General features: G+C 35.3%; 1 protein-coding gene across 3 annotated transcripts in view; it reads left to right on the forward strand.

Moving 5' to 3' along the window:
- The first annotated feature begins 1185 nt into the window (after positions 1-1185).
- LOC105218644 (uncharacterized) overlaps positions 1186-24353 on the forward strand; it is a 246005-nt gene continuing 222837 nt past the window's right edge. Inside the window, exon 1 of one of the 3 annotated variants that reach the window (XM_054225843.1) lies at positions 1186-3646. The gene's annotated coding sequence lies outside the window, so the exon portion shown is untranslated. The remainder of the gene's footprint in view (positions 3647-24353) is intronic. The other 2 variants (XM_054225841.1, XM_054225842.1) reach the window with 2 other exon arrangements.

Below are 24353 nucleotides of genomic sequence, written 5' to 3' on the forward strand. Positions count from 1 at the left end.
TCCCCGGATCGAATCACTCGCAACCAGACCGATCATGTTGTGATAGATGGATGACATTTCTCCAGTGTTTTCGCTGTGCGTACGCTTCGTGGTCCCAACATCGACTCGGACCACTATCTTGTAGCAGCTAAGATACGCACCCGCCTCTGTGTAGAAAAGCGCACACATCAACAAACACAAGGAAGGTTCGACATCGAGAAGCTGCAATCAGAACCGACAGCCGAACGAATTTTCTACTCGACTTGCACTCCTGCTCTCTGAGAGCACTCATGAGCATCTCGGTTTAAGGGAACTGTGGGATGGCATATCAAACTCCTTACGTACAGCTGCAACCGAAACCATTTGCTTTCGGAAAAGTAAAAAAAACAGCTGGCATGCTGAGGATTGTCGTCTCGCAGTGGAGAGACTACAGACTGCCTACCTCGCAATGTCGCGATCGACCGCAAAAGGAGTGGGATGGGAATGATACCGAGAGCTAAAGAGGGAATCGAGACCCATTTGCAGACAAAAAAGAAAGAGGCCGAAATGCGTGTGTATGAAGATCTTGACAAGCTGGCCGACATGGGTAATGCTCGAAAATTTTACGAAAAGATCCGGCGACTAACTGAAGGTTTCAAGACCGGTGCACACTCCTGTAGGACCCCCAGAGGTGATCTAGTTGTTGATGTGTTTGTGGAGGGAACACTTCTCCAGCGTGCTGAATGGCAGTGAAAGTACAACACCAGGAGATGGCGAACGCGATTCCCCAATCGACGATGATGGAACTGATGTTCCATTGCCCGACCGTGAAGAAATTAGAATAGCAATTACCCGCTTGGAGAACAACAAGGCGGTGGGGGCCAATGGATTGCCTGCCGAGCTATTCAAATACTGCGGCGAAGAGCTGATAAGGCGCATGCATCAGCTTCTTTGCGGAATATGGTCGGAAGAAAGCATCCCTGACGATTGGAACTCAATGTACTCTGCCCGATCAACAAAAAGGGAGACCCCACAATCTGCGCCAACTACCGTGGGATAAACCTCCTTAACATCGCATATAAGGTTCTAGGTCTTTAGACCTGGAAAATCAACAACTGACCAGATATTCACCATGCGGAAAATTTTGGAGAAGACCCATCTATTTGTCGACTTTAAAGCTGCCTTCGACAGTACGGAAAGGAGCTGCCTTTATGCCGCGAATTTGGTATCCTGGCAAAACTAATACGGCTGTGAAAGCTGACGTCGAGCAACTCCAAAAGCTCCTTCAGGATCGGGAAGGACCTCTCCGAGATGTTCGATACCAAACGAGGTTTCAGACAAGGTGATTCGCTATCGTGCGACTTCTTTAACTTGATGCTGGAAAAAATTATAAGAGCTGCAGAACTAAAAAGAGAAGGTACAATCTTCTACAAGAGTGTAAAGCTACTGGCGTACGCCGATGATATCGATATCATTGGAAACAACACCCGCGCCGTTAGTTCTGCTTTTTCCTGCCTGGATAAGGAAGCGAAGCGAATGGGTCTGGTGGTGAACGAGGACAAGACGACATATCTCCTGTCATCAAACAAACAGCCAGCGCATTCGGGTCTTTGCTACCACGTCACTTTTGACAGTCATAACTTTGAAGTTGTAGATAGTTTCGTATACCTGGGCACCAGCATCAACATCGATAATAATGTCAGCCTCGAAATCCAGAATCACTCTTGCCAACAGGTCCTACTATGGACTGAGTAGGCAATTGAAAAGTGAAGTCCTCTCGCGACGAACAAAAACTAAACTCTACAAGTCCCTCATCATTCCCGTCCTACTTTATGGTGCAGAAGCGTGGACGGTGTCAACATCCGATGAGACGGCACTAGGAGTTTTCGAGAGAAAGGTTTTGCGGAAGATTTATGGTCCCTTAAACATTGGCAACGGCGAATACCGCAGAAGATGGAATGATGAGCTGTATATGTTGTTCAACGACATAGACATAGTCCAGCGAATAAAAAGATAGCGGCTACGCTGGCTGGGTCATGTTGTTCGAATGGACGAAAGTGCCCCAGCTCTGAAAGTTTTCGATGCAGTACCCGCTGGTGGAAGCCGATGAAGAGGGAGTCCTCCACTCCGATGGAAGGACCAGGAACCAGGAAAGCAAACTTCCTATGGTGCCAAGAAATAAATGTGCCAAGTTTCATCAAGATATCTTAATTTTTACTCATGTTACAGCTTGCACAGACGGACGGACGGACAGACAGACATTCGGATTTGAACTCCACTCTTCACCCTGATCACTTTGGTATATATAACCCTATATCTAACTCGTTTAAATTTGGATGTTACAAACAACCGTTATGTGAACAAAACTATAATACTCTCTTTAGCAACTTTTGTTGCGAGAGTATAAAAAGACACAGTCGGCATTTCGCACAACCTGCCTCAGCACTAACTGAAATCTGTGTTTATATGTATATGCTAAATGTAGTTGCTGTTGTTGTTATGCTTCTGCTACACTAAGTTGTTCAGTATTTCTGCCACTTCCTCTATTCCTCGTGAACTGCACCTAAGCGAATCACGGATGAAAACAAAAATCAGCTGATTACAATGGCGCAAAGCACTATGCCCTTTTTGTATTTATTTGTCAAACAATAACAAAATCCAATTGCTAAACACAAATACACACACACATGCATACAAATGTGTTGTTAAAATATGAGAGAGAGAATATAATGTATACTACCTACCACCAAAACAGCAGTACAGTATTTGGAACTCTCACTTTTGAGCTTCGCTTCATTTCAGTGAAAGTAGTGAAAGCTTTATTGTATAGACGCGCTGCATGTTTCAGTGAGAAAGTGAGCGAAAAAGCACAGGAGGTGCCAAGCTCTGTTCCAACATGCTTGTGGAACTTATCTCTGCTCCTCCATATGATTCATATCAATTCAGTTCTCGAATCAATTTGAAAGCGTTTGGTTGCCTACAACGGAGGTGTTAACGCGCAAATACAGAGAATTTTGCTGTCAGCAGACAAGCAGACAAGCTGGGAATTTGTGAGTAGTGTATTTTGTTGTTTGTTGTTTGTTTTGAAGCCGTCGTACACACCCCTATGTACACACACCATGTGTAGTGTAAGTGGGCTCAACAAAATTCAAATTTCATAGTGCCAAAGTGCTTACGCGGCTGTTCCATAGTGAATTTGAAATTCATAGCGTTTGTGCAAAATAAAATAAAATATATACAGTGAGCAGAATGTGCGGCACAGCAACCCAGATTGCTTACCAATCACTATTCCTTTTTTAATGTGCGTGTATGGGTATTAGTATTGTATTAAAGCGCTTATCGACGTTGGAACGCCGCGAAACCTGCTGGCGTGTTTTTGTGGTGACACCGGTCTATGTGTACTGCGGGGCGTATACGCAACATTATGCGCTATAGTCACAGCTGCAATCAAAGATGTGAACATGCTGATTGATTCGTGTTAAATGTGTCGCTTTGGTTAAGCGGAATACTATACTAGCAAATTTAAATCAAATATTTAAAATTTGACAGATGAAATGAGTGCTGATTTCAATGGGCTGATTTCATTGTGTGTTTAATATTCAGGCAATTGTGGATTAAAGCGTATTTTCAGAGAAGGATATCAAGATCGTATATTGCTATATATTACAGTGCTTAAGTGGAAAAGCAGGTAATATAAATATTAATATTTAAAATAACATAAAACAAATTAGTTATTATTGCTGGTGACTTCTTCTTATGTTTATTTATAGGTGTTTATGTGTATCAGAAATAGTCATATGGCATGTATGCTTACTGCATCGAGTTTGAATATATTATACAAGTGTTTCGATTGTTTCGCAAGAACAATTTGCGACATTGAAAGAATTATGTCTGTGAAGAAATTGAGCGCGTTATACTTTTAGCCTCTTTAGCTTTAAGTCTCAAAGATGTATTGAAACCACCTATGTTTTGTTATCCAAACAAAACTGATTAAAGAGACTTGTCCACTTTTTAAAAAAAACTTTGAACTGCACGGAATAACTTTATAAAAATATTTCAAAGAGTTGAAAGGAGGTCAGCATTTACTATCAAATCCATATCTCCCATGAGATAGATATTTCAAAAAAAACACTTCAGATATATTTTTTTCTTTAATTTGCTTTAATAAATACTTAAATACAGTCGTGGTGTCACTTTCTTTGTCGGTATGAACTGTTTTCTGGAGCCTGAAATTATGCTATGAAATTATTGTGACTGCTCTACCATGAGATCAGGCATCTATCAACACAACCTCGCCAACATGTCTTTAATATTTGTAATCAACTTCTATATCCTTACCGATCAGCAGGCTTTTAACGAACTTGAAATGAATTGAATTAGCGTCGACTACACGAAAAATGTGTTGGGTTTAAGAGCACAAAAAAAGGAACATAATAAAGTTAAAACCGAGGCTAGAACAATTAAAATCTAACGGTATGCAATAGCTTTCAACACAAATATATGCGGTACACATATCCACAAATATTCACATATACATATGTATGTCTGTGTATTTTTGCATAAACTAAATAGCTTTCATGCCACCAATGTCAATGCAAATATTGTAGTGGCGCTCTTGCGGTTGCTTAACTCGGTTACTTTAAGTAATTCAATTACCAAAGCTAACTACATATTGGTGCTGCTGTGCAATAACAGCGGGCTGTCGAGCATTCAGGTCGTCAACCGAACAGAGAGTCTGACAAGCTGCGGTGGCAAACCGGACAGGAGCAGGGTGACACTATGAAGATATTGTGCAAAGTGGTTTTGTCGGTAGACTGACCAAAATGAGAAATTAATGCAAATGCCAAATATCATAGCAATACTGGAATTAATAAAGCGCACAGACTAAAAGTCGCTAATTAAGATGAAACGTGTTAGGTTTGTGTGCGTGTTTGAGGCGATAAAACGGATAAATAGAATATCTAAACTTGTGTTCGTTTTTAAGCGAGGTTTTCCTTGTACTAGTGACGTAGATATTTCCATTTAGACACAATTTTTACCTCTATTGATATATTGGAAATATTGATGTTGATCTGGGTTTTTTAGGCCAATGTAATCTGGTTGTACAGACTAAAGTAAACTCTTTTTGATCCTACACTGGTAATCAGAGAACTTTCCTCTCCTCTCTCTTTGTTTAGAGAACTTTTTTCTTGATTTCAATAAAGCCTGGCTACTGAGATTTTTACTGTTTAGAAAATCTCGTGGATCTGTTGAAAGGATGAAACATCCCTCGGCCCTTATGTATATAAACTTCTCATGAAGGTTTTGCTGTACGAAACTTGCTTGTTCTTTTCGTCACTATCTAAATGTTCGCAACTGATTAGGTGTTCTAAAGAGGAAAAAGTTATCGATGGTGTGGGATAAAGAGGAAAGTTTTCAATAAATGGTAGCCTTGGGTCAAGATTTCTTTCAGTATCTCTTGTTTTATTATTTTACATAAAAATTTCACTCCTCAATCCAATCAATGCTTCATTTAGCAAAAGCCCGACTGTGATTGTAAAAGCATTTATTTACATGCGAATATTATTCTCCTTTTACAAGAAGCAAATGCCGCGTTTGACGAAGTCCTTGACAAAGTGAAATAACGAAATTTTGTAAAACATTGCAAAGGCAACCATTTCACTTCACTGGAGGTAAGGTTGGTAAATGTGCAATTTTTACAAAAGCAAACAGTAAAGAAATGTACAGATGCACATAAATAACTGAAATGAAGTAAAATAACAGAAAGAAAAATTAGAGTAGAAAAAATCGTTGAGCGACATTCAAGTCAAATAACTGTTTACTTATACGAAATAACAATAAAATCAAATAAATTCCTTTGCACATTTACTGATGAGCAGTCTGACATGACAAGCATGGCGACAACGGCGCACACACACAGCAACAACAGTGAAGAATGTAATGTAAATAGAAGAAGAAGAGAATGACTCCGGGCAACATGTTGGCGCTCGCAACTGCGCGACTGTTCTTCGTGAATGAACGCTCTGCTTGCTAAAATAACTTAAATAAGTTGCATATTAGTTAGTTATTGTTTGCCGGCAAGTGTTAGCTGTTACACTGCCGACAACGAATGGCTGCGCTGGCTCTTTGCCGTCGTAGGTGGCGAGTGGTAAGTGGTGTATGATGATTTGTGCTATTTTGCTTTTCCAGTGCTTCATTTGATTTGTCAGCTGTCAAAGTAAGCTGACGGAAATGTTTGTAAAAACCATTATTCGTTTAAGGATTATATAAGTGGGATTCACGGCCGAATAATGCATTGTACGTGTTTTGGCATTATTTAGAAACCTGGTCATTGTTGAACGTTAGAATGAAAGGATCGTTTTCGATATTTACGAAGGGCGGTTTTTTTTCTATAATAAAGACGCCTAAGGCTACTAATGAGTTACTGGTATGAGTAATTCAATAAAAAATGGTTATAAAAATACTTTATGACAAAATGCATTTTTATGCAGTCCTTTCACTATCTAAACTTTAGCCTTCTCTGAAGATGAAATATCTAAAAAAAAATTCGCTATTTCTAAACTGTCAATCCTTTTACGACCTGTCAAATTGGAATGATTGGATATATTGGTTCGGAAACAGATATTAAATTTAGACATTCTGTTAGATTTTAGACATTCAGCTCAAAGAAGTGGTTAAGGGTTTCAGATGCTAAAAACTAGGGAATTTGCACATATTTTTTAATATATACATACTCATGCATAATCATATGCTTCATTTAAACAATTCAGCGTATCAAAGATACTTGTTTAAACAGTATTTTGTGAAATTTTTATTTAAATATTAAGAAAGCTCAGTCGTTGGCACCCCATCTTCCATGTTCATCTGTAAACAATAAACCAAAAATATTTCGATAGCATATGGATAAATCTAGTTAATGAACGAAGGAAAAAAAGAAAAAAATTAAAGTTTAATTTTTGACAGAATTTTAATCAAAAAAAAAAATTATTTTTTTTTGTCAAAGTTTCGGCATATATTGGATCGGAAAAAAAATAATTATAACAAAAATAAATAAAAAAATTCTTCGTTCATTAACTAGATAATGTTATTCCAAAGAAGTGTGCAAAATCGCTTCATAACTTTTTGAGTTAACGTGTCCACCGACTTGAAAAATTGAATTTTGAGATAAATGCGTTTACAGTTTTACATTCGGACTGATGAGCGGAAATTCCAAAGAGTACTTCTCTTAGAATATTACTCGGATTGATTTGATATTTTTGCATAATATTTTAAACATATTGCACTTTTAATAAGACAAAGAAATGCTTTCAAATTTTGAAATTTTGATATCCACTCAACCCCTGAATCTGTTTTGGTTGCTCTTTAGTAGGCTGGTAGATCTTTTCTTTTCAAGCGGGTTGCCTTATAAGAATTTACCAAGGTTTTGTTGACCAATGGGATTGGATGCTCACGTAGTTTTGATATGTATATTCATTCTACAGTCTCTGATTTCTTTTTCCATGGAGAAGCTGTGATAGCTCTGAGCATTTTTGATTAAAACCTCTGTATTATGTCAATGGTAATTGCATAGATCGTACCCCATAGTTGAATACCATACATCCAAATCCAACAGTTTTTGTTATAAAATTCGAAACTGATGAGCTGGTGACAATACAAATACTTGTCACGGCATTGATGATTTCTATGAGATAATTTTGCTCCTAGAGTATATTTAAACCTATAAAACTGAAATTATAAAATATGACCAATATTTTACCATATTTTGGATCGTTACCCTCTATTACCTATGTGTGTTTATTAACTTGTATAGCCTCTTCATTATACATCGTTATAAAGCTATACCACATTTTATTCAAGCCAGTATCAAATAAATAAATTTCCATATATGCGTTAAGAGTATGCCTTATAACAACATACAAGCATTTATAACTTTGTTACCTAAAAAATATAAAACACAGATACACACTCAACAATCTCATTCCTCTTGCCCATTCTTTACTTCCGAACTCACTTAATTTAATTGCAGCTATGAGTTGCACTGAAATGAAATAAAATCGAGGTAGCAAGCGACTTCACGAAGCAGAAAAAGTAAACAAAAAAATGAAATAAAAACTCGTGTTCAAATCTCATATAAAACAGCTCTACTCCTTGTCAATTTATTCTCCCGCATGAATCTGTGCAACAATTAAAGTGTAGTATGTATATGAGCAGGGCTTTTAAACTTCAGTCTCTGCTGATTTTTTGAAACGTTGATTTACCTTTATATTTGTGAAAGTAAAGTCTACTGCATTTTAAATTTTTGCCTGAAAATATGAGCCAGCAAGTGTTTTTAACTTCTTTGTTAGAGTTTCATAGTGACACTAAAAATCGGATACTGAAATTTTAATTAAAGACTCTAAAGCGATTTCAGAAATGTGCACATAATAATTTAAAGTCTTAATTTATGAGTATATATTTTAGAGGATATAATGTTATTACGAACCAAGTTCCATTCCAAAAATTTATTTGTTAAAAGAAGCATTGAAGGAACGTTGCTATAAACAGATATTTAATATCCACTTTTCTAATTTCGTTGCCAAATTTGTAAACGCGTTGTTGTGTTGTATAAAAATATCGACTAAAGGAAAACACGTGACACCAATTTTAAAACAATTTTATTTATTTTTCTTCTCTTCTACAACTATATCTCACCTCTAAATCAACACCCATCTAATACACTTTTCAACTGGCGCTTAACGCCTGAGCAGTAATGATTTAAGAAGCAATTAAAGAAACACAAAAAAAACTACGGAAAATTGTCGCCAATCCATTGCCAACATTGTCTTGAGACAACAGCTGCGTGGGAGCATTCTTTCTAAATGCTGCCCATTCGACGTTGCTATGCGTTTGTATGTATGTGATTGGCGTTGCAACCGTTTAGCCGGTTATAGCCGAATCGACGATAGTGCGCCACCTGTCTCTCTCCTTCGCAGTTCGGCGCCAGTTGGAGATCCCAAGTGTAACCAGGTCGCTCTCCACCTGGTCCCTCCAACGGAGTGGAGGCCTTCCCCTTCCTCGGCTTCCTCCAGCGGGTACTGCATCGAACACTTTCAGGGCTGGAGTGTTTTCGTCCATTCGGACAACATGATCTAGCCAGCGTAGCCGCTGTCTTTTTATTCGCTGAACTATGTCAATGTCGTCGTATAACTCGTACAGCTCATCGTTCCATCGTCTGCGGTATTCGCCGTTGCCAATGTTCTGAGGACCATAAATCTTGCGCAAAATTTTCCTCTCGAAAACTCCTAGTGTCGTCTCATCTAATGTTGACACCGTCCAAGCTTCTGCACCGTAAAGCAGGACGGGAATGATAAGCGACTTGTAGAGCTTGATTTTGGTTCGTCGAGAGACGTTTACCTTTGGCATTTATCACCGTGGCAATCTGTGTGTGAGCTGCCTAAGGGAGATGTTTATCTGGAAGTATCAACTTGACGGTAGAAAAGGAAAGTTTCGTATTTGCTGCTCCTAAATCTACACCGGCTTATTTGTTGAATTTATCTGTGATCACATGCAACTAAGTAGCGAGGAGTGTTGTTAAGGAAACATAACGGTGGAAGCACTCATGAAAGTTTAGCATATATGAAGGTAAAAAAGAGTAAAAAATACGTCCTCACATCGAGCTTACTTTGTTTGCTTTGTTTATATGTATGTATAGGTGTATATTTTTACACATGTCTTTATTACTATATAATTTCTTATTCAAATATATTTGGATTATGTCACTTTGAAGGTAGAGATATAGAAAGATAGTTTTTCGATCATTTTCAACTCGTAGCGATATATTTGGGTATAGGAACATTTAATTTCCTTAATAATGATGAACTTTGCATAATGTCGGTATATAAGTTTTCATTTGAGCTTGTGTCTATAAAAAGTTAGTCATACGCCCCGTAGTCTCAGCAAATATATTATTAGACTGTGTACACCGTGTATTTTCTATTGTAATATTAATTTTGTAATTGTAATTTTTTTATTTATCGTAGACCTAAATATATATATATACGAGAGACTTAACTATAACTTAACTATTATTATATTCGATATATACTCTTTAAATACAGTATTTTTGCCAAGTTGTGTTCCGATATCTTCACTATATTCAGATCGACTTCAGAGTTCTGGGATATGGGAAGTAGGCGTGGTTGTGAACCGATTTCGACTATTTTCACAACATATCGTGGGGAAGCAAGGAAGATATTATGAACCGAATTTCATTGAAATTGGTCGAGTAGTTTCGGAGATATGGTTTCTGAACAATAAGTGGGCGGAACCACGCTTGTTTAAAATTTTGTATACCATTTTGAGTGCAGCTCTTCTGTACCATCTTTATAATGAAATTTAAAGTTCTGATGGTTTTCCTTACTGAATTAAAGCATTTTTTAGTAGTTTTCAACATAACCTTTGTATGGACGTGGTGGTTAGAATCCGATTTCCTCCATTTTTGGGCTGTATAAGGTAGTACCTAAAAGATACGACTCTAGAAAGTTTCCTTGATATAGATTTAGTAGTTTACGAGATATGTACAAAAACCTTAGTAGGAGCGGGGCCACGCCCACTTCCCCAAATTATATCCACATGTGCGATCCTTCATACCAAATTTTACCTCAATAGCTTAATTTATGGCTGAGTTATAGCTTTTTATATGTATTCGGTTATTGCCATTTTGTCGGCGTGGCAGTGGTCCGATTACGCCCATTAACCTTCTAATGGTGCCAAGAAATACGTCTTCCAAGTTTCATCAAGATATCTCGTAGCAACATTGTTGCGAGAGTATAAAAACAATTTTCGCTAATGCAAAGCCGTCACATGCATTAATGCTAACGCTCATGCTATTGATAGTTCGTGAAACTTCATTAAAATGAAGAAACTTCAACAGTGGTTTCGAAGATGTTTTCTGCAGCTGTATTATGGCTGAAATCGACTTATTTTTTATATTTCATTGAGGGATTGTGCCATTCTGACTGTGACTCGACAGTATTTAGTGTCAAAGCAGCAGGCAGTAATGCTGTCAAGTGGAATATTTATACACGCCTCTTATCTCAACAACAAGCGTACATAACTTTTAGGCGCCTTGAAGAAAAAGATTTCGCACATTTCTAAGTATTTATATTTATATTGTTATATACACACACACATACATATACATATATCCCTAAACATATTTGGGTGTGTCTGCTAGTCATAGTCGTCGCTTTTCGTAATTGAAGCAAATTTGAGGTTGTCAGCAGGCCACCGCAATCTTTGCACACCCCCCACCGCTTAAGTATATGTATATTTGGCATACTGATGTGTATGTAGTACTATATGTCTGTGTTACGCCTATATTCAGCTCGCCACTGTCGTGCTCAACCAAAAGATATCTGGTTAAGTTTCACATTGTTACTAATTTCGGCAATTTATTGGTGGTATTACTACTAAAACTAAAATGTAAAGTTTAAAGCTTTACTTTGTAAATTATTAAGGGTAAATGTTTTTAAACGGCATAAATTGAATTTAATGAACTAACTATTACCAACGGACAAACACAAACATATCTGTCAAATTACCTCACTTTATGAATTCTTTAATAAAATGCAACGACAGTTATGAAAATCTAAGAGAAAGCGGCTTTAAAATTTTGAATATGAAACGAAAGTTAGCAAAAAATAATTAATTTTAAAAGAATAAATTTAATTATTTATCTTCTTCTTTAGCAATAATTTAACAGACCGTAGACAAAGGCGAATCGAACAACTGATTGGTATAAATCCCAAAATGATTGAGGGAGCAACCCGAGCAATATTATTACTACTGTAACTTCATTATTACTTATACAATAATTAATAACTGAGCATAGCTGAAACATAACGTGCAGTGAAGTCATACATCAAAGACGGAATATATTTCATTATACTAATCCATTGGATTTATGCCAGTTGTTTGTTTGACTTACCACTCTCTAAAGTTTGGCGATAGTAGTAAGCTTAAATAATTAATTTTTTATCAATATTCTAAATTTATATATATATACATATATATCTCTAAACCTGAATTTATATTCTAACAAAATATTTTGAAAGTCCCGATATTGTACTTTTTCCTACTTACCCAGCACCTTCTTGCACTGTTACTTATACTTTTCTTAACCAAAACATTTGTTATCCCTTGAAGAAAGTATTTGGGTAAACAGATAAACATAACTGAGATGAGGAATACACTAAATTCTAGGCATGAAAGAAGTGAAAATAGATAGTTCAATATATCTAAAGGCTGAAAGAAAACAAAAGCGAGACAGCAGTAAGATGAAGTTTACACTAAGAGAGTATTAATATATGAGTAACTATGTTATATATGAGTATGTATTTACACATCTATGTATAAATGGGCATATGCCTCAGTACTCAGCTTTCGAAGTGTCATTCGCAAATTTGTTGGGTGGGGAAATATCCAAACAAATATCTAAATTTTCTGCCTTCAACTATGCCTCTTCTTCTTCAAATCTTCTGAAATATTTGGTTGTCGCTGCAGCCAGTCGCCTGAGTGGATATCACGTATTATTTACGAGAAAAATATGACAACCAACTCAAAGACAATAACAACAGACAACACTGTTGTAATACACACATACTCGTACTCTTTATGACAATTTGTAGCGGAATGCTTAAGCTGTGGAAACAAATTTAATAATAATGGTGGCTATGTATTAGTAAAACAATAACAATAACATTGCCTAGCTAAAGATTGAAGACACTTTGTATAAGCAAAGAGAAATGTGTAAATATATATGTAAGTATGTCAGAATTATACTAACAAACACACAAAAGTACGAGTATGGATGTCTACAATGAAAGAAAATGAAAAAAATTGTCAACATACATGTATTTGAAGACATTAGCAACGATTTGGGTGGTTACGTGGTTACAGGATTACAAAAAAACAATGCCGAACAACGAAAGGACAACAACAGTGCGCAAATATTTATATTTGTTTACAATAATACAAATATATTTAGATATGTTTGCGCTTACGTACGTATAAATAAATCTAATCATGGAAAAAATATACATGTGTAAGGCATATGTGGAATGAAAGCAGGAATTTTTAAGTTGCCATGTAACGGGTAGTCAGAAAACTGGATTCATTTGGGGTAGAATTAAATAAAAAATGTTGTTAGTATTTTTAGATTATACTGTATTCTAGTAGAAATTAAAGACTTAAATACGTTAAATATTGTCTTGTCCTATAAATGGTTAGGAATGTTTTTATTTTTAATTGTATACAAAGACAAGAGATCAACTTTTAACAATCAAAAGAAACTCACCTCAATATTACAAGTTTTTTAACTTTTAAAACTATATACTCTTTGGTGGTCGAAAAATCGACCACTGGCCAGAAATCGTCAAGTAGGACAAAATTTTTTCAAGCATGATTTTTGTTATTATTAAGTAAAAGGCAAGTAAGTATATATCTTCAAAATATAAAATATTTAATGGCCCTTGCTTTAGTTTTTTCGGATTTTATACTTTTATCGTTTTAAGTCTGGCATCACCTGTCCGCATGTAACCTTTTCGTCTCATATATAATCAACACAATGCTGCCATTAACGTCACGCCAGAGGAAATACGTAGGTTTATTGGTATTTTGTACATTTCGGGGTATCACACCTTGCCTCATATTGACCATTATTGGTCTGTTCGGCCTGACATGGGAATTCCAATTGTAAAACAAGCGTTGAGTCGTAATCGGCTTAAAATAATAAAACGGTTCTTACATCTCGCTGATAACACCGATTTAAATACAGTAGATCATTTTGCCAATGTTCGCCCGCTTATTGATGCTCTCAATAAGAAATTTATGCAGTTCGGAGTTTTTAGCCATGTCTGTTTTAGATTTGCTTGCTAACGTAACTGACCCCGACTGTCATATTATTTTCTTTGACAATTTTTTTCATCCTATCATCTTATGTGCCTATTGAATGAGCGTCGATTTTTTGCAACCGGTACTATACGTGAAAATAGGATGGCAAAATCGCCCTTGAGGAATTTAAAAAAAGAGAAACCCGGGGCATTTGACCAGTTACACCATTCCGCAACCCAAAGTAATACAAGAATATAATCACGGTATGGGTGGAGTGGATCTTCATGACAATGCTGTGGCCAACTATCGGATATGTATACGAGGAAAAATATGGTGGTGGCCAATATGGATTAATGCACTTGGTAACGCAATGGTCAATGCATGGAAGTTGCATTGTATGTTAGCAAAATTTCAAAAGACGAAACCACTTTCACAAATTGATTTTCGATCTGAAGTCACAAACCATTTATTGACTTACGACAATAAGGAAGATTACGAGAATGGAGATGAAGATGAGGACTCTGGACATCCATGGAACCTCTCTCGGATCAACGAAAAGGTACACGCCGTCATGAGAAGTCTTGAAAATAAATATCGGCGCTGTAAGTTATGCAAGAAACATACTATTTTTACTTGCAAAAAGTGTAACGTTTATTTACATACTAAATGTTTTGATGAATATCATCAAAATTTTTAAATTTACGTCTGTACAATATACATGTATTATATAAAAAAAATACATATCTTTTATATAAAAGCAAATAATTTGAACTAAAATCATTAAATTTTTCTTAAAGAAAATAAAACAAAAAAAATATATTTTTTCATACTTGACGGTTTTTGGCCAGCGGTCGATTTTTCGACCAGTTCATATTAAGAAAACGGTTGGTCAAAAAATTTTCTTTTCTTTTAATTATTCTTGATTATGATCATAAAACCACTCCTTCGAAAAGAAATTAAAAACTTACTGTGATTTCATGTAGCGGCCGAAGATGGGTTAAACTTTTACGCTTTTCCAACCAACTAAAAATGCACCCAAGGGCGGTTTTTTGTATATTGCTGATATGAGAGCTCATGCATACGATTGCCAGCTTCCTCGGCATACAAATTCAATTTTCCAAATTAAACTCATTTATACGAATATATGCTCCAAAAAGCAGCTACTCACACGAGCATAATTACATTTTTTTGTATGCAACCATGGTTTTTAAAGCCCATTTCAATAACTAAATGTTTCTCATAACGTACGGACACTACCTCGCAGCGCAGCGCATACCAGTTCGCCTTCCAGACAGCTGTCGCAGTGCCATAGCAACAATTGCAGAAAATATGAACTAACGGTTGTGCAACGAGCAATCATTTAGTTGATTTTACCATGTCAACCTGTGGTTTAATCGCTGTCAGCCGATTTGACTGAAAGCGTATTTGCAGCTGAGCTGGAATGTTGGCACATGAGCACACGCACACACTCACAATATATTTGTATACGAGATGTCCTGCTGTTATGAAATGTTGAAAATGTTCAGGCATACTTTGTAAATTTCGGCCATTGGTTATATGTTCGGCAGTAAATGCAATGTCCTTAATTGTGTTCAATGTGTTGTGACTGAGAGAACATAACCATAAATGATTGAATGTGATGTGGGCATACTATGTACTAAATAAAAAATAGTAGACTAATAGGTGTAGAAATTGGTTGAAAATTTTTAAATTATTTTACAACTCAAACTCAAATAAGGGGAAACATTATTTAACTAAGCATTCAAGTCAAATCATATCATCTCAGATCAGATCAGCTCGTATCATATGATATCATATCACATCATATCACCATATCATATTATATCACATCATATCACATCATATCAAATCATATCACATCATATCATCATATCATATCGTATCATATAATAATATCATATCACATCATTTCAGAATATCATATCATATTATGGATAGCTGGCTAGCAAGTTAGTTGTCCGAAATTCTTCTAAATCATTGGTTAATAAAGCCATTTCATTAACTTTTCTAAGTTTTATTTAAGCCTACAAAAACCCTATATATATATACATCCTATACTATAGTATGTATGTATATAGTATGTATGAGTTTACTAGCTTCGATATCTATTCTCTCTCATTCCTTTGATATTTTTTAAACCAATTACATATTAATATTATACATACAATCTGAATTAATATACAATATTTTACCACACCCATCTCGCTGTAATACCAGAGGAAGAAAGCTTTCGAATTACACTGTCAACCTGATTATGCGCATTCATTGCTCGATTTAATATTCATACCATTCACACATATTTCCCTTCATTCTTATTTGTTGACATTTCATTTTGCATTGGACTTTTGGCGTTCACATACATATTATATGTGTACACCACAACACATACGCAAATGCAAAGAAGCGTGGAAAGGCACTGCACTAAAGCGTTGTCGTTCCAGTGGAAATTCAGTCAAAATGTCAGACGCAACGTCCATCCATCATTGTCAAGCGCCTTGGCAGCTCATCACAAGAAATCGAGCAATTCGAACATTCAATTTGATTTACGTTTACGAGTACTTATGGCATTACAAGCCATATAAATATGGGTATGCACGGTTGTATAGCATACACATATTTACGCTTTTGATTTGAGTTGAGATGAGTGTATTCGTAGTCATAATAAGTTCATATAAAGCAGGCAAATAAAATACTTGATTGAAAATGTTATTGATTTAAATTTTATTTTGAATAAAAAGATTTATAAAAAAAATATGCTTTCTTAGAAAAATGAGTGTGGTGTAAGTGATTCAGCGATATTTTTCTTGCATTTTCATTTGTAAAACATTTCATTGTTATCATTTGTAAAACATTTTTAAGCTAGTAAAGTACCGATAAATGGCGTCTAAGCAAAATTATCAGATTTGGTTTCTATTTTATTAACACGATAATGATTAACGGGATGAGTAGTGATTAGCTGGATACTAATTACCAAATATACAAATATTTAAAAAAAGACATGTTTAATTTTTCAATGTATCCCTTTTATATACATATATTTTACTTATTGCAAACTTTAAAAACACATCGCTACAATTTTATGCTTAACAGTGCGTTGAGGGGTATCTACAGCCTCACAGTAAACGCTCATCGATCATGTCATGCAAAGTGCTGTGAGTAACACAAATTTCGACCATGAAATACCACATACCATTTAGTGATTTCTGTCTTCTGTTCCATCCTGTAGTTGAGCGGTCGACCTCAAGCACGTGAATTGTGTGCATAATTGTACATCAAGAGTTGCAATTAATTGTGATTTATCAACAATTGTGTCTAGCAAATGTCGTGGAAGTGTGAGAAATATGTGTCTAAGTGGAGCAAGACAAGTAGGCTCACTTAAAGGATCACCTAAGTACAATGTAGAGAAGGTTGTCGCTTCACTATGAGCACTTGATGAGGCAGTATGGCTCTGGCCACTCTTTTTCTATCTGTTATTGCTCTTCAAACGTTTGTATATGTAGCCCATTTGAAAGTTTCTTGTTTGCGCGTAATTGTATATTGAAATAATTTTTAATTTATAATAATGTTAACCAATTAACAGCATTTGTTTCCATTCGCTCACACAATCGTTTTCATGTCTCGCTTTTGCTTTTGTTGTCTTTTATTTTAATCAATAATATGCACATTTCTTCGTTACTTGCTGCTCCTGCAAAGATTTATTGCCAGCAATCTGGTTAGCGCGGATTAATGACCTCCGTAAGGCAGACGTGGGCTAATTAAAGATTATTGCACAGCAGCAGTGTTGCCAATGAGCTATAGAGATGGAATCTTTACGTTCAGAAATAAATTGAATACTTTCATCTGTTATTGATAAATTACTGAGTGGCAGTTCTGAAATTATTTGCAAGAAGACGATTATGTATATATATAATTGGCGTAGGAACCGCGATTATAGCCAAATCCACCAGAGTGCGCCATTCAGCTCTCCGTTTTGCAATTTGGCGCCATTTGGAAATTATAAGTGCAGCCAGGTTACTTTCCATCTGGTCTTTCCAATGGAGCGGAGGTCTTCCTCTTCCGCGGCTTCCTATAACGGCTACCGCATCGATACTTTCAAAGCTGGAGTGTTTTCGTCCATACGAACAACATGAACTATCTAGCGTAGCCACTGTCTTTTTATTTGCTGAACTAAGTCAATGGCGTAGTATAACTCGTACAGCTCATCGTTTCATCGTCTCCGGTATTCGCCAATGTTCAGAGGTCCATAAATATTTCGCAAAACTTTTCGAAAACTCCTTGAGTCGTCTCATCGGATATTGTCATTGTCCACGCTTCTGCACCATACATCAGGACAGAAATAACAAGCGACTTGTAGAGAAGACGAGTATACTCAATCCAAATATCCAATCGATCCTGTGATGTTTTCGAATCATAATTTGCTGTAAGCCAAATAACCGAATTTGGCATATTTATACTCTCGCAACATGTTGCACAGAGTATTATAGTATTGTTGACATAACATTTGTTTGTGTCATCAAGAAAAAAAAAGAGTCAGATATTGGGTTATATACATATATATAAATGATCAGGATGACGAGTGGATTTGAAATCCGCATGTCTGTCCGTCTGTCTGTCCGTCTGTCCATGCAAGCGATAACTTGAGTAAAAATTAAGATATCTTAATGAAACTTGGAACACATATTCTTTGGCACCCTGACACTACCACGCCCACAAAATGGCGGAAACCGTTGAATTGAAACTTATCTACTTCTTATGAAAAACAAAAACAATAATGTATAACAGCTGATCGAATACCGAGTAACCGGCAGTGCGAAGTTTCTCAATTAAAATCTTAATTGATCAATTGATTTGCCTGTGCGAAAAGCATATTACGTTATTATTCAATATACATATTATAAAATTACTCAAGCAAATTTGCTGCAATTGAATCATTTCTTATACGAAACATGACTTCTAAGATACCTTGACAAAATTAAAAAAAAAATTGGCATATTTTGGAGCTTTAGAACAGAAGCCAGACATCGACATTCAACCCTACATGGGATTTAATACACAGTTATAGCAAAAGGTAAACGAAGTAAAAGTTCCAAGGGAATTATTAGGTGCATTGAAAATTCAATTAACCCAATAGAGGCAGTGAGTGTGGGTTTGTCCACACAACATAATGTGAATAGAAGCCGAATTAAAGCACAGAAATTAGGAAAATCGTAAGTGAAAGCCCGAAAGTAAGCAGGAAGGTAAGCGTAAAAGTAAGCCGAAAAATCGTTGATGCAAAGCAAATTGTATTCAGCCAATAAGGTGAAGACAAAACTAATACCAGCAAATCAGGATTTGACAGCGCCCATTGTAGTCTTATATTATATTTGTATGTATGTAGATAGAAGGGCGCAGAGAAGACTAGGAGAAGCAACAGCAAGGTGATGCGTCTAGATAAGAATTAGCAGGATATAAAGTTAAGGTATCTTGATAATTTACTCACTAACAGCTACCACATACTTTTCTATGTACATTAATAAATTATATGCCATTATAAGTGGCCTGAAATATGTTAAACTGTGTTAAAAGTAAATAATGTGAGTGAGTACGAACAATCAAGAAAGTAAAGCTAACTACACTGACTCAGTGGGAATTTGAAGTTGGCAATTGAATATGCATAGTAATAGTAAAGTAATTTATTTGATAGTAATTAATTCCAAATACATAAATAAATATTTGTGTTGTTGAGGAAGTTAGGAAGGGAGGAAGTACAGCATTTGATTAAGTCTGCAACTTTTTGAGTAAATGAGTTCTTCGCGTTGAAGTTAAATTTTGTAGCTCTCAGTGAAATTTAATTGCTTTAATTTCGAGTAATAAAATGAGAAATTTGATATGATTAAGATACTTCTATGCATCTTGATTGCAACTTGATCCTCTAAGTCCCAATACTAATCCATATTATTGCTGATATTATTGTAGTAAATTACAAAATATTTCTATATGATAATTAAAATTCAATAGAGGGTATTAAGATTTAGAGTGAAAATTTATCTACTATGTTAAGGTTTACTTTTGTGACATTTTTTTCCCGATTGCCTACAGTTTCAAGAATTACAGATAAACTTACGCCTGATATTTTATACTACTGCAATCAATTTGTTTAAGTTTAAAATGCCAAAATCAAGCTAATTTTAAATAAATTTCCGGTTTCTACTCATATTCCATTTCAAACCAACTTTACAAAGCGAATGTGGCGGCATCAGCTGCCTCTTCCAAGTAACATAACTTTCTTCTTGCTAAAGGTTATGATAGACACTCATATATTTACCCGCCTAACGTGATACGTCGGTACTAGTAAATACTTAAGTCAGCTGCAATCTTTGCCCAACAGCTCTAAAGCTATTTTTACCCACACATTGACACATTAAAGCTGCTGCGACGATGCATGAAACTTATTAAACTAAGCTAGTAGTTAGTAACGGTGTGTAAACGCCACAGCGAAACATACATATATATACATACATAATACACTTCAGCATATAAGGCGATTAAGAAGCAACGTAAGCATTACCGAGTATAAGTACGAATATGTGGCGTTAAGTCACCCTATCCATTCAAAGTGTGGAGAACAGCGTCGGAGGTAAGCTCACTAGCGTTAAATAAGCGTTAAGTGCTAAGTGAAGGTATGTGTTAAGTATGAGGAAAGCTGTAAAATTTACACGTAGCATATGTTTATGAGCCCGATGCATTAATGCAAATTCATTTTAGTGTAATTTTAAGGCAGAGCGATAACATGCCATAACATACCTAAAGTACATATTATGTAGTTGATGATGATGATGAAGGCAAAATATATATGTAGATTATGTAAGATACAATTATTTATAATTTATATATTCTTATAAGTTTTCTATATACTCATTCAAGCATTTGATGGATTATAGACCTCATCGATTTGCAAATTTTCTGCGGTCTATGTATGGTTTATGCTCTATTGTCATATAAAACAATACACCGGCGGTTGGTGTATTAAGTTATTCACTGTTGATGACATGATGTTAAGTTATTCACATGATTCACAAGGAGGATTATTGTGATCAAAACCTAATGATATATATTTGTTGTTCAACATAGGTGAAAAGTTTTTCTCTCAAATAGTCAACTAATGTAGGCTTTGGTTTACTTTTGGAGAGGCATATTGCGCCAGACAATTCTGTATATCCCATAGCATCTCATGCAATACCTTAACTACACCTCACACTCCCACGATAAAGCGACAGCGATTAAATTTATCGCCTTCCGTGAAATCCGTAATTAATCGCAACACTAACTAAGCAAAGTGCCGGAAATAGAGCCATTTGAACAAAAGCCAAGGTGGCAAACAAAACTAAAGCAATAATTTTGCAATTATTACCAAATAAGTGGTGTTCGCTGAATTTATACAACAACAAAAGCGTATGAGCACAGTAGGGAAATCAACTGGTTATAAACTATTATACTTTACATCTGGTATGAACCACAAGTACAACTAGTTGGATGGCTGAATTACTTGCGCTGTAAAATAACTCAAATACTTTCAAAATAGTTGTCGGATATTTTTTGGCGACTAGTTAGTTTTCTGAAAAGAAATTTTTATTCATTAATAGATATGTTCCTTGGTTATTTCTAGTTTTATTGCAGGTAAATTACCCACTGTTATTTTTACATACACGGTAGTAATTCTGTAACTAATTTAGTGCTTCCATTTTCGCAATGAAATATTTATAAATGAAATATTTATATAACTTTATGTGTGGGAGAACTAAAGTACACATATTATTGGTTAGTTGAATGCATATTTTTTAGACAATGTGTGAACATTTGTTGTTTAAAGACAATCGGAAGATAAATTAAGTAGATTCTTTGTAAAGACATGAATCACAAACATCAGTTATTTGTCGAGTTAATTCTTTTTTAAGGTGTGTAATAGATTTGAGTAGAATTTTATGTTAAATATTTATAAAATTTATTCTGTGTATCTGCCGTGGGTTTGTAAATATTTGCTTTTAATCAATCTGATTTATTTCACTAAATATCAATATGAATAACATATATTACAGTACTAAAATCTATATGTTAATATAAGACTTGTATGAAGTGGTACAAACTTTATGCCGTATGGACTTTCGTTTTACTTTACAATCATTATCTTAAAGTGCGTTGTCCTACGAGTTGTCAGAGTTATTCTAGATTTACACTAGTTCAAAAGTACAAATCTTTTCAGTTCGATTTGAATTTTAAAAGTTATACAGTACTTTTTCGTGACCATCGCATTTTCTCTTTTGATAGTTTGCCTCCTTTTTATTAAACTCTGTATAAAAATTGGAAGATAACTTGTCTTTTGGGCTAAAGTCACTTTTAGGTTGATAACTTCAATAGTCGCGAATCGAACAAAGAACTGGTATACATCATAGAAACTGGTATGTCTAAATAGAGATGGGACAGAAAGCGTTCATACCACTTTTAATGAGGTGGTTACTTTCTTGTACATGACTGTGCACATCACATGCAAGTTTTGAAAAGAAAACTCAGCTCAAATACAGCGAACAGGGAATTGGCGAATCAGAGACCGAATCATTGAAAAAAAGCCGCAGTTGAAATATATTGTGGAATTCGAACTTATATCAATAGTTTCCAGTTTTATTACCTTTAACAATACTGTACTATAAATATTATTAAATATGCTTGCTTATTTAGGTCGCTTAATTAAATTAATATGCGTTCTTAAATGAATGTTGCAATTTTCAGCACTAAACAACTATGCAGTTGTACCAGTTATTTTGATGGTTATGCTGTTTAACGAAGCTTACCCATATATATGTATGTTAGAACTTTAAACTCGGTCAAAGTACAAAGTAATTTTCATACTTTTTAAATAAACAAAGCAATCAGGTATAACTAGGTCATAGTGGGTAGTATTATAAGAAAGACGTGACTCCAAAGCCAGACTTTAATACAGATAAATGTAACTATTTTTATGGAACGGTTATTAAGAACTATTTATATGTATTATATGCTCATATGTGTGTGTACTACTATATATCTAGTACAGACAAATATAGGAATTTTATATGTCTCAATACGCTCGCACAAAAACGTTGCGCAGTGAGGTCACTTTGTAAACAATTTATATCCATACACTTTTGTCTACTTATGTATGTACGATATAGTGTGGGTGGGTATCCTCATATAAATTATATGCAATTTTCCAAAGTCATGTGGACATACACACTTACATGTAGGAACACCTACACATACATATATTTGAATGTATGTATTGCGAGGACGAGACATGCGTGGGATTTGTTTATGTTTTTATTTAGTTAACGCGCTTTGCTTCAAGCGTGTATAGAAAGTTTTTATACACATGCATGCTTAAAACATACAAACATTCACATACATTGATACAAACGCACAGATATTACGGTACCTATTTATATTAGTTTCTCTGCTGGCTGGAGTAAGCAGCTGTTTCATGAGGGTATACGACAGCAATGTGCGACAACTTTTACAGTCTACAACAGTAACAACAACAAGTTATTATATTTAGATACACGCATATGTATATATTCATATGCTAGGCATATTTTGAGAATGAAAATTTATTTGTTTTCCTGACGCCCCAGCGAATTTCGTACATTTTAAAAATTTATTAAATGGTATTTGAACTGCTTGCGCGCTAGTTGTGGGTTCGATGCCCAATTTTTGAAAAATATATATATAAATGCAACGAGTTTATTATTTTTCATCCTTAAGTGGTATTTAATATTATTTTTTTAATAAATTTCACTCAAAATTTACAATTTATAATCTTTAGCAACGCTGCGCCCCACCACTTAAACTTAAAAGCCGGGCTCTTTACTGTCACTTGGCTGTGTCTTTAAATTAAATTAATTTGCTTGTGCGTAACTTTGTTAAGTAAAAGGGATTTATATTACACATATAGTATAAATCCTTGCAACTTTTCACTGCTGGTACGTAATTTCTCTCCCTCAGCTACCTAATTTGGCAATTCCGAAAATAGTACCAACAACGAAAATTCTTCCTCTACGAACGCTGGCAGTCACACACAAGCATCCATACAGAAGTATGCACAATTTTTTGTCAAAATGAATAGAAGTAACACATGATTATTTTGATTTAGGATAGGCATACATCCTACGCAGTAAAAATTGTTTTATTTGGTTACCCTTTCAGATGTAATATTTGGAATTTGGCTGCTTATATATATGTGATTGGCGTTGAACCGTTTAGCCGGTTATAGTCGAATCGATGAGAGCCACTCCTCTCTTTCCTACGCAGTTCGGCGCCAGTTGGAGATTCCAAGTATAGCCAGGTCGCTCTCCACCTGGTGCCTTCCTTCGGCGGGTACTGCATCAAACACTTTCAGTGCTGGAGTGTTTTCGTCCATTCGGACAACATGACCTAGCCAGTGTAGCCACTGTCTTTTTATTCGCTGAACTATGTCAATGTCGTCGTATAACTCG

The sequence above is a fragment of the Zeugodacus cucurbitae genome, chromosome 2, assembly GCF_028554725.1.
Source record: "Zeugodacus cucurbitae isolate PBARC_wt_2022May chromosome 2, idZeuCucr1.2, whole genome shotgun sequence".
Classification (NCBI taxonomy): Eukaryota; Metazoa; Arthropoda; class Insecta; order Diptera; family Tephritidae; genus Zeugodacus; species Zeugodacus cucurbitae.